At 39.8% G+C, this 10,547-nt stretch overlaps 1 non-coding gene across 1 annotated transcript; it reads left to right on the plus strand.

The window, feature by feature from the left end:
- Window positions 1-5,098: 5,098 nt before the first annotated feature.
- Window positions 5,099-5,201, plus strand: LOC115934496 (small nucleolar RNA U13). Its single transcript, XR_004070287.3, has one exon. It is a non-coding gene; the product is annotated as a small nucleolar RNA U13 (small nucleolar RNA).
- The last annotated feature ends 5,346 nt before the right edge of the window (window positions 5,202-10,547 follow it).

Genomic DNA, 10,547 nt, shown 5'->3' on the forward strand with positions numbered 1-10,547 from the left:
AGTGCTGGTGAGGATGTGGAGGAAAAGGAACCTTTGTACAATGCTGTTAGGAATGTAAATTAGTGCAACCACTATGGAGAACAGTTGGAGGGTCCTCAAAAAACTAAAAATAGAGCTATAATGTGATCCAGCAACCCTACTGCTACATATATTCCCAAAAGAAAGGAAATCAGAATATCAAAGAGATATTTACATTCCCATGTTTGTTGCAGACTGTTCACAATAGCCAAGATTTGGAAGCAACCTAAGTGTCCATCCACTGATGAATAGATACAGAAAATGTGGTACCTACACAGAATGGAATACAATTCAGCCATAGAAAAGGATGAGATCCTGTCATTTGCAAAAACATGATTATAACTGGAGGTCATTTTGTTAAGTGAAATAAGCCAGGCACAGAAAGACAAACATTGCATATTCTCACTTATTTGTGGGTTCTAAAAATCAAAACAATTGAACTCATGGAGATAGAGAATAGGATGGTTACCAAAGGCTGGGAAGGGTAATGGCAGAGGGGGTGAGCAGGAGGTGGGGATAGTTAATAGGTACAAAAAAAGAATAGTTAGAAAGAATGAATAAGATCTAGTACTTGATAGCACAATGAGCGAACTATAGTCAGTACTCATTTAATTATACATTTACAAATAGCTATAAGTATAATTGGATTGTTTATAACACAAAGGATAAATGCTTGAGGGGATGGATACCCAATTTTCCGTAATGTGATTATTACACATTGCATGCCTGTACCAAACTATTTCATGTACCCCATAAATATGTATCCACAAAAATTAAAAAATAAAACAATTTAAATACTACTGGTAAGCGCAATGGCATGAATGAATTACCGAAACAGTATGCTGAGTGAAAGAAAGCCAGATGCACACAAACAAAATTATACAGTATGATTCTGGGATGATGAAAATGTTCTATATCTTGTTTTGAATGGTGGTTGCATGAGTGTATAAAGTTGTCAAAACCCATTTAACTGAACATCTCAAATCAAGGCTTTTATTGAATATACATTATACCTCAAAAATAATCTTTTATGAAATGCTGTTAACATACCCTTTACCTATTCTCACACCTCAGGTGCTGGAAAATATGCTTCCTGTCCCTTCTAATACCTTAGAATGGCTTACAAAGCAGTCTAGAATTTAAAGGCAAACACCAACAGCAGTAAATGACACACTGCAGCTAAACCCATGGAGAAATGGGCTGTGAGTGCCCTGGCATGGGGCACTGGAATTAAACCCTGTTAACTGTATTTTTGTCACGAACAGACACCTCTTCTATTCTGGCTTAGAAGTAGGTAAACGCTAATTCTAACTATACTGGCTCCTGGGGATTACACTGAGAGAACTTAGCAAGAATTGACACATATAGTACGGGAATAGAAAAATCTGGTGTTATCATTTGTTAATTTTTTTTTTTTTTTTTTTTTTGAGACAGAGTCTCGCTGTCACCCAGGCTGGAGTGCAGTGGTGCTACCTTAGCTCACTGCAAGCTCCGCCTCCCAGGTTCATGCCATTCTCCTGCCTCAGCCTCCTGAGTAGCTGGGACTACATGCGCCCACCACCATGCCTGGCTAATTTTTTGTATTTTAGTAGAGACAGGGTTTCACCATGTTAGCCAGGATGATCTCGATCTCCTGACCTCGTGATCCACCCACCTCAGCCTCCCAAAGTGCTGGGATTACAGGCGTGAGCCAACATGCCCGGCATCTTTTAAATTTAATTTAATTTTTAAATTAAAAAAAAATTACCAGGCATGGTGGCTCATGTCTGCAATCCCAGAACTAGCACTTTAGGAGGCTGAGGCAAGTGGATGGCTTGAGCCCAGGAGTTTCAGAACAGCCTGGACAACATGGCAAAATCCTATCACTACAAAAAATACAAAAATTATTCAGGTGTGGTGGCATGTGCTTGTGGTCCCAGCTACTCAGGAGGCTGAGGCAGGAGGATTGCTTGAGCCCAGCAGGTGGAGGCTGCAGGGAGCCAAGATCATGCCCCTGCATTCCAACCTAGGCAACAGAATGGGACCCTGTCTCAAAAAAAAAAAAAAAAGAAAAGAAAGAAAGAAAGAAAAAGAAAAAAATTTGAGAGACAGTCTCACTCTGTCACCCAGGCTAGAGTGCAGTGGCATGAACATGGCTCATTGCAGCCTCAACCTACCATGCTCAAGCAATCCTCTTACCTCAGCCTCCTGGGTAGCTGGGACTAAAGGTGTGCACCATCATGCCCAGCTAATTTTTAAATTTTGTGTAGAGATAGAGTCTCCTGATGTTAGCCAGGTTTGTCTCGAACTGCTGGGCAATCCTTCAGCCTCAACCTCCCAAAGCATTGGGATTCCAGCTGCACATAGCCTGTGTCGTCATCTTTAATCCCTATATAGACTCCCTTCCCTGAGTTCCTATTGTATTCTTACCTGTACCAAACAACTCAGCTCTTTATTTTGTATATAATAGATTACTTATGAGGCAGGCAATACACTGGAATGGTTAAAAACATGGTCTGTGTAATCCAAGAGAAACCTGAGTTCAAATTCTAGCTCTGTGATTTATTACCCGTCTAAATTCGGAGAATGCACTCAGCCTCTCTATAGTTCAATAACCCATATGCTAGACACTCTGGATTCCAAGAGGGAAAGATTGAAGAGGGATGTTCTATACTTACCAAACTTGTCAGTTTCACTCTCCTGGGATAGAATGGTCAGCAGTTTGGGAGAGCTGAAGGTTGTTGTGCTAATAGAAAGGAAACATCAGGAATGGGAACAAAACATTATCTCCCTAGCAAATTGTATGGGATTTCACCACGTTCAAAGCTCTTCCACCTAAATTGTCTACGGTAAGATTGCTGTGCAGTCTTCCATAGAGAGGACATAGCACAGTGTCTGTTCGTTCTAGTGGATGGGAATTTGGGTAGTTTCCAGCTAGGGGCTTTTATGACTACTGTTGCTATTAGCATAAATGTCTTATTATCCATACTTAATAAATATAGAAACCGAGGTTCAAAAATTATTGTCTGTATCAACATGAAGCTGACAATAAACCAACTACACCTTCAGTAAGTGAACAAAGTGATTTTCAATGACTTTTGTTAGTTTCTAATATAGGCAAATATTCTAAACTTTTAATTGACAAATTAAATACATAAAGAAAAAGGCACAAGTAGTAAGTATACACTGTGATGGATTTTGTGTAAATCAAACATAAGCATGTAGTCGTCACCCAAATTAAGAAACTGAACACTCCCAGTGCCTCCAGAACCAGCCTCCACAGCCACTTCCTCACAGCCTCCCCAAAGAGTAACCATATCTTCACTTCTAACACTGAAATTAGTTCTGCCTGTTTTTGAACTATATACAAGTGGAATCATATTAAATCACACACTAGGCTCCTTTTTGCCCATCACTTTTGCTCAGTTTGGTATGATTCATCCATGCTGTGATCATTCTTATTGCTGTGCAGTCTTCCATAGAGAGGACATAGCACAGTGTCTGTTCATTCTAGTGGATGGGCGTTTGGGTAGTTTCCAGCTGGGGGCTTTTATGACTACTGTTGCTATTAGCATAAATGTCTTTCTGTGAGCCAATATATGAATTTTTGTTCTGTAAAAATTCAGTAGTAGACTTGCTGAGTCTTCATATGTTCAGCTTGAATAGAGAGTGCCAAACATTTTCCAAAAAGTTTGTTCCAACTTGCATTCCTACCAGCAGCTAGCTCCTTTTGTTTCCCATCCTTGTCAATACTTGTTACTATCAGTCTTTTGCATTTTGGCCATTGTGGTGAAGCTGGGGCACATTTTATCTTCAGTACCAACTGTTGGCAGTCTTTTTTTTTTTTTTCTGCTACTTGAGTTTCATTTCCTTTCACACAGTGGCTGAGATACTTTCGTTCCAGTTTCTTCTTTTTACTTAAAGTTGTCCTCTCTACAAGAAATTCTGGTGAGTTTTCTTGTCTTTTCTTTGTTTTTCTTTTTCCCCTAATGTTGCTTTCAGTCACCCTGACGTGTACTTCTTAACCACCTCTCAGAGCCACTCCTCCAGGTGATCTCTGTGACACTGATCAGGGCGTTCAGCCACCTGGATCATGACCCCACTTGTACCCCCAGGGTCCCTGGGTTTGAATTTTCTCTCCTATCTCATCTAGTCTCATTCACACGCATCCTGGGACCAGTTCTAGTCCCATTTCTTTACCACGCCGTAAAAACTGCCAGATAGGCCAGGCACGGTGGCTCGCGCCTGTAATCCCAGTACTTTGGGAGGCTGAGGTGGATGGATCATGTGAGGTCGGGAGATCGAGACCAGCCTGACCAACACGGAGAAACCCCATCTCTACTAAAAATACAAAATTAGCTAGGCATGGTGGTGCATGCCTGTAATCCCAGCTTCTTGGGAGGCTGAGGCAGGAGAATCACTTGAACCCATGAGGCAGAGGTTGCGGTGAGCCAAGGTCGCGCCATTGTACTCCAGCCTGGGCAACAAGAGCAAAACTCTGTCTCAAAAAAACAAAAACAAACAAACAAAAAAAAACTGTCAGTTAATAAAAACAGTTAGCATTTGTTGACAGCTTACATAATGATCTTACATTCTACACAAAAATTCTACATTTTACAGGTGGGGAAACTAAGGAACAGGAAGATTAAAAAAAGTTTCCAGAGTTCAAACTGCTACCGATTGACAGAACCAGAATTCAAACCCAGCAAGTCTTAACCCTACAGTGCACACTCTTAGGACTTCGGTGATTTCAGCCCCTGTTGCCTGTGCCACTCAACTGCCAACTCTATTTAGATTCTTGTGTTTCTGGTCATCTTTATATTTCCATCTCCATCACCATGATTTTGAATCTTTGGGATCTCCCGTCTGATCTCGTAGGGCATTTAACAAATGGAAATATTGGTTGAAAAGAAAAGTAAAAACTTAAAAATTCTATGTGAGAAATAATACCACAAGGTGAAAACACAGATAACAAATCAGAAGAATAAAATATATGACAAAGATTTAATATCCTTACCACCCTTTTACAAATCTATAATAAAGAAGGCATGCAACCTATCGTTAAAAATGAGTAATATAAAAATGAGTAACATAAGAGTTGATCCTTTCATAGTTCATATGCGTGCTGATTGGAGGTTCATGCTCTGGTGTGAGATGTGCTTCCCTCAAGCCTTGTTAAGACATGAGCACATTACCATCTGATGTGAACATAATAATAATAAAAATAAGTAATGTAAGAGTAAAGTAAGCAATTCACATTAGTGGAAATGGCTAAGTAATTTATAAAAAGGTTTACTTCATGGTAATAAAATGAATGAAAATCTGATTTTTTACTTTATACTTTCCTATATTGTTCATGTATTTATTCATTTTTCAAGAGTATGTATTAGTTTTATCCTTTTAAAATTTAATTTGATTAATTAATTAATTACTTAATTAATTTTTCTAGAGATGGAGTCTTACTGTGTCACCAAGGCTGGAGTGCAGAGGCACAATCATGGCTCACTGCAGCCTCAAACTCCTGAGCTCAGGCAATCTTCCCACCTCAGCCACCAGAGTAGCTGGAACTACAGGCACATGCCCACTACATCCAGCTAATTTTTTATTTTTTGCTGAGATTGGGGTCTTGCTATGTTGCCCAGGCTGGTCTCAAACTCCTGGCTTCAAGCAATACCCCCATCCTGGCTTCCCAAGGTGCTAGGATTGCAGGCATGAACCACTGCTCCTGGCCTTATCATTTTCTATTAGTTATTTCTATTTGGGGAAAACAAAAGAATGTATATCACACATTCTAAGAATCTGAAACTCTCTGGTGTCTAATGGCAGGGGTTAAACAGTTAGGGGGCAAAGAGCTGCATTTCTAAGAAACCATTTATCACTCACTCAATCTTTTTTTTACTTACTCAATTTTCTGCCCCCATGTTTCTGGGCAAATTAGTCACATCTGGACCTTGTCATCAGGACCTGGCACATCTTGCCTCTCTCCCTTTCCTTTTTGTCCTGAGGATACAGTAGAGCCCTATAAACCAGACTGCTGGGACTTACCTGCAGTACTACACTTTCCACCGGATCCCAGCCAGTGGGATCATCTGTGGCCAGTTCAGACGCCACAGCCCCTACGATGGCCTATTAAAAAATCTGCATTTTCTGTTGATGTGACATGCCTCCTGGTAGAAAACCCAGCCATCACCTCAGACCCCAGCCCAGCTCCTCTTTCATTCCTCTCTCATCTTCTTCACTTTCAACCATGAACTTACCTGTCCTTCATACAAGAGTCCTAATAATATAAAATAGTGTCTATAATTTATTGAGTGTTATTATAACTTCATGCTAAGAATCAACACATATCTTCTCATTTTAATCCTCCCAACAATGCTTTTCGTTGCATATAATCACTATTTTACAGACATAAAAAATGAGGATCGCACAGGAACAGCCGAGCCAGGATGTTAACATTTGTCTGTCTGGCCTTCTTTTGACCAGGGGTCTTTCTTTCCTCAGTTTTTCTTTCGCCCTGACTTTGTTCTCTGTTAGGTCTGGATTCCTAGCACCATCCGGTGACCTGCTCTCTCTCCCCATAAAATCGCTTGGATTTCTTCTGATAGTGCCCAAGCAAGCCCTTAACAGTTTCCCTTTGTTGTCATCTGCACGGACAACCCGTATGATCAGACATGCCCATCAGTTTCTTCCTGAATCTTTACTCTCAATACCTGTCAATCCAGCGCAGCCCAACTTAGAAGCTCCTCTGCCTGTCTCCAGTAACCTGCAGCATCAGATGATTCCAGTTTGAATGGGAAAATGCTTTGTTTCTCTTGACTAAAAAACTGGGACTAGCAGGATGTATTTGTGTTTTCAAAGAAGAATGTATCAGTCCAAGAAAGTTTCTAATGCAAGTAAATTTTCTAATTAGCAACGGTCCCCAATCTTTTTGGCACTAGGGACCAGTTTCCTAGAAGAGAATTTTTCCACAGACAGGTTGTGGGTGAGGGTGGGGTTACGGTTTTGCAGTGAAACATTTCCACCTCTGATCATCAGGTACTAGTTACATTCTCATAAGGAGCACACAACCTAGATCCCTTGCATGAGCAGTTCACAATAGGGTTCACGCTCCTGTGAGAATCTAATGCCACTGCTGATCTGATGGGAGGCAGAGCTCAGGCGATAATGCTCACTCGCTTGCTGCTCACCTCCTGCTGTGCGGCCCGGTTCCTAACAGGCCACAGACCAGTAACAGTCCACTGCCCAGGGTCCTAGGGACCCCTCCTCTAACAGGAAGAAATTCAGAAAAGGGGATGGGAGGTGGCATTTTACAGAAAAGGAAGCTGAGTCTCAGAAAGTGTTTGGCTTGGCCAAAAATAAGCAGCAAAATGTGAAAATGAAATTCCAGTGTCTAATCATTGCCTCCAAGCCTTGTCCTCTTTCTGTCCCCACCCGGCACCCTTCGTGAGCTGGCAATAAAAATCTCCCTCCTAGGTTTTCATGCTTATAGGAGAAGTCATTTGCTCAGAGAATCCCTGAGATGCATGGGGACAGGACTAGCCTTCTCCTCTTCTCCACTTTACTCCATCTGGCCTTGCAGTGAGCCCTCTCTATGAGTAAAATTGTTGACTAGACCATTCACTCAATTATAGCATTTTATGTGATATTATTTCATGAAATAAAATGTTCAGCTCTTGATTACCAGTCTCCCAGTTTTCCACAAAGGATGTGATGTGTTCTGAATGTACATTTAAGTTCTGTGAAGATTTTCCATTCATATGTTCATCCAATAAATGTCAAGACATAAAGAATGCCAAGTCCCAGGAAGAGAAAGAAGAGTCCCATAGAATAAGGGGTTTAATTTCATGGAATGATTGGCATCAAACTCACTGGCCTCTCCTCGACTTCCAAACTCATTATCTTTCTAACCCAAGGCTCAAGGTAAGCCTGCATTCTTGTGACTCTTTCTGACAGTCGATCGTAACAAATCATGCTACCTCGGCTAACTGTCTTCACCTGATGTTCTACCCAGAAAAGCACAGTTGCTTTTCCTTCTGACCACAGCAGCCCTAGCCACAGCCTGCATTGTCCAAGGGCATAGAGCCAAATTGCTGCTGTCACTGCTGCCACCTTTTGCTCCTTGACACCATCTAACAGAGCCTTGTGTCCCTACTATACTCCATGTCTTCCATCTCTAGGCTCCCCTTTTGCCACTGAGGAGCCCAGTAGGTGCCCACATTAGACACACTTCCTCACTGGCCAGACAGCAGGTGGGCAGAACCACAAACTCACTTAAGCTGCTGTCTTGAGATGCAGCTTTCTCAGGGACAGCTGGAGAGACAAAGTACACAGTCTCTAAGTGCAGCGGTCATGTCTTGTTCATCGTTACATCTTAGCACCTAGAATAGTCTTTAGCACTGGGTAGGAGCTCTGCAAATATTTGTGGAAAGAAGGAAGAGAGGGAAACCAGAATACTGAGGTGATTTGCCTAAGACACCTAGTTTAGCAGAGAACTAGATACGAATCCTGGCTCCCGAAGTCCTATATCCATGCTCATTCCACTCTACCACCCTAGGTTTACATTGGCCTCCTGAAAGAAGGAAAAATGAGATAAATAACAAGGGAAGGGAGAGAGGATACAGAAGAGAACACCCAGTAAGGAAAATTTTGGGTTGTATTTGCAGGTGGCATAGCCACAAGGCCAGAGCTGATGTTTTCCTGGGCCCGAGGTGGTCTACTCCAAGGCAGATACATTGTAGTTATGGATAAATGGTGCTATTGATCAAATTCTCACATCTGGAAAAGGTCTAGAAAAATTGTTAATTCCAGGCATAGTGAAAGTAGCTCAAAAATATGTATTTTCAAAATGTAAATACGGACAATTACCATTATCCCGCCTCCAATCTCCAAGCTTTTCTTTATTTCATTAATCATTTAAAAAATAAATATAACCTTTTCCTACCTAACCCAGCAAGATAAATGTGTCCTAAGAATTTGCTATTATTATTGCTGTTACTTAAAACATCTTTAGTGAACCAAGCATAGCAGGTATTAATTAATCTGATTTAATTAGAATGAGACAAATTATATTCAGAAATCCCAGTGAAAATTTTAATAAGAAATTTCTTTTCAGAATATGACTTTGATGCAATTTTATTTTTTTCATGAGGTATGGACTAAGGAAGAGGAAGGAAGAGAAAGTAGGTAAAAGGAATTTTTTTTTGCATTGCCATACTGTTAATCAAGACTAAAGACCAGAAGCAGAGAAATGGAATAATTAAAAAGTGATGACAATGTAATATTTAGGCATGCTGTCACACAGAGTCCAACAAAATGGTTTTAGAAATTATCTTTAATTCTTTTACTTACTGGGGAAAAAAATAATCCAGAAAACTATAAAGAGATAAATATTTCCTATTATCCTATTGTTTGAAAATAACTACAGTTAGTATTTTAGTATATAGCCTATTCTACTGTTGCAAAATAGGTGCATTTCTAAGAAATCTCAACTTATCAAAAGAATGTAAAGAAACAGGTAACACTGGTTGAAATTGGAGAAGGATGGCTGGGGAATAGGGATGGAACAAAAATTTCTCATTTAGAAATACTAGCATGTGCCTTTTAGATTTTGTCCTTTACAAGTGTATCTCCTATTAAAATTAAGCCAAATTGCAATTTAAAACTAACATTAAAAAAAATGTTTTAATGGGAACAGAAATGTTAAAACAGTAGAACAGAATTTTAAAAATAGTAATTTTAACAATAAATTTGTTTTCATAACCATAAATGTATTTGGTTATTGCTAGCTTTAATTTTTAAAAGGTAGATCAAAACCTACAAAAGGAAACACAAACTTCCTTGCACTTTCCGCCGCGTATTCAGCACCGTCTAATGCCTCATCACTGTTGCTGTGCAGGTCTGCCTGCAGTACAGTCCATTACAGCCAGGGGAAGCAGCAGCTTTTTATCATTTCCCAGTTCCCAGTCAGTGCTGGTTATTACTAACAGTGATTCATTAAATTATGTTCAATAAGCAGCTAATTGTGCTATGTCCAATTTTTATTAGGGATACTTCAACTGTAGGAGAAATTAATGCCTGTATAATTTTCCAAATGCTTTCCCCAGGCGTGTATACATATACTTTATATAGAAGTTATCTTTTTAAATTTGTTTTTACCAAAAAAAGAATCATAATAAACATACTACTTTAGAAGGTTTTTTTCACCCAACAAAGCATTTTGAAATTCTTCCATGAGAACAAATGTAGATGTAATTCTCATTTTAACTTACCAAATTTCACCTTATCTACAATAAAAGTTTAATCCCTTATGAATGAGATTTATCTTTCAAAAAAGAAATGTATTTGCTTTTCTCCTTTCATACTGCCAGTATTTTCAGTATCTTTATGATGTTACTATATGAACATAAAAAATCAGTGTGATTCCATTACCATTTAAAGCCAGACACTAAGACCAATGGAGGCTGATATTCCTGTAGGCCATAGCAACCCTGGGAAATCTTGCCTTTGCTGAAGCTATACCAAATCCAGAAGTAATTGAAGTCTCCCTAAGG

The sequence above is a fragment of the Gorilla gorilla genome, chromosome 3, assembly GCF_029281585.2.
Source record: "Gorilla gorilla gorilla isolate KB3781 chromosome 3, NHGRI_mGorGor1-v2.1_pri, whole genome shotgun sequence".
Classification (NCBI taxonomy): domain Eukaryota; kingdom Metazoa; phylum Chordata; class Mammalia; order Primates; family Hominidae; genus Gorilla; species Gorilla gorilla.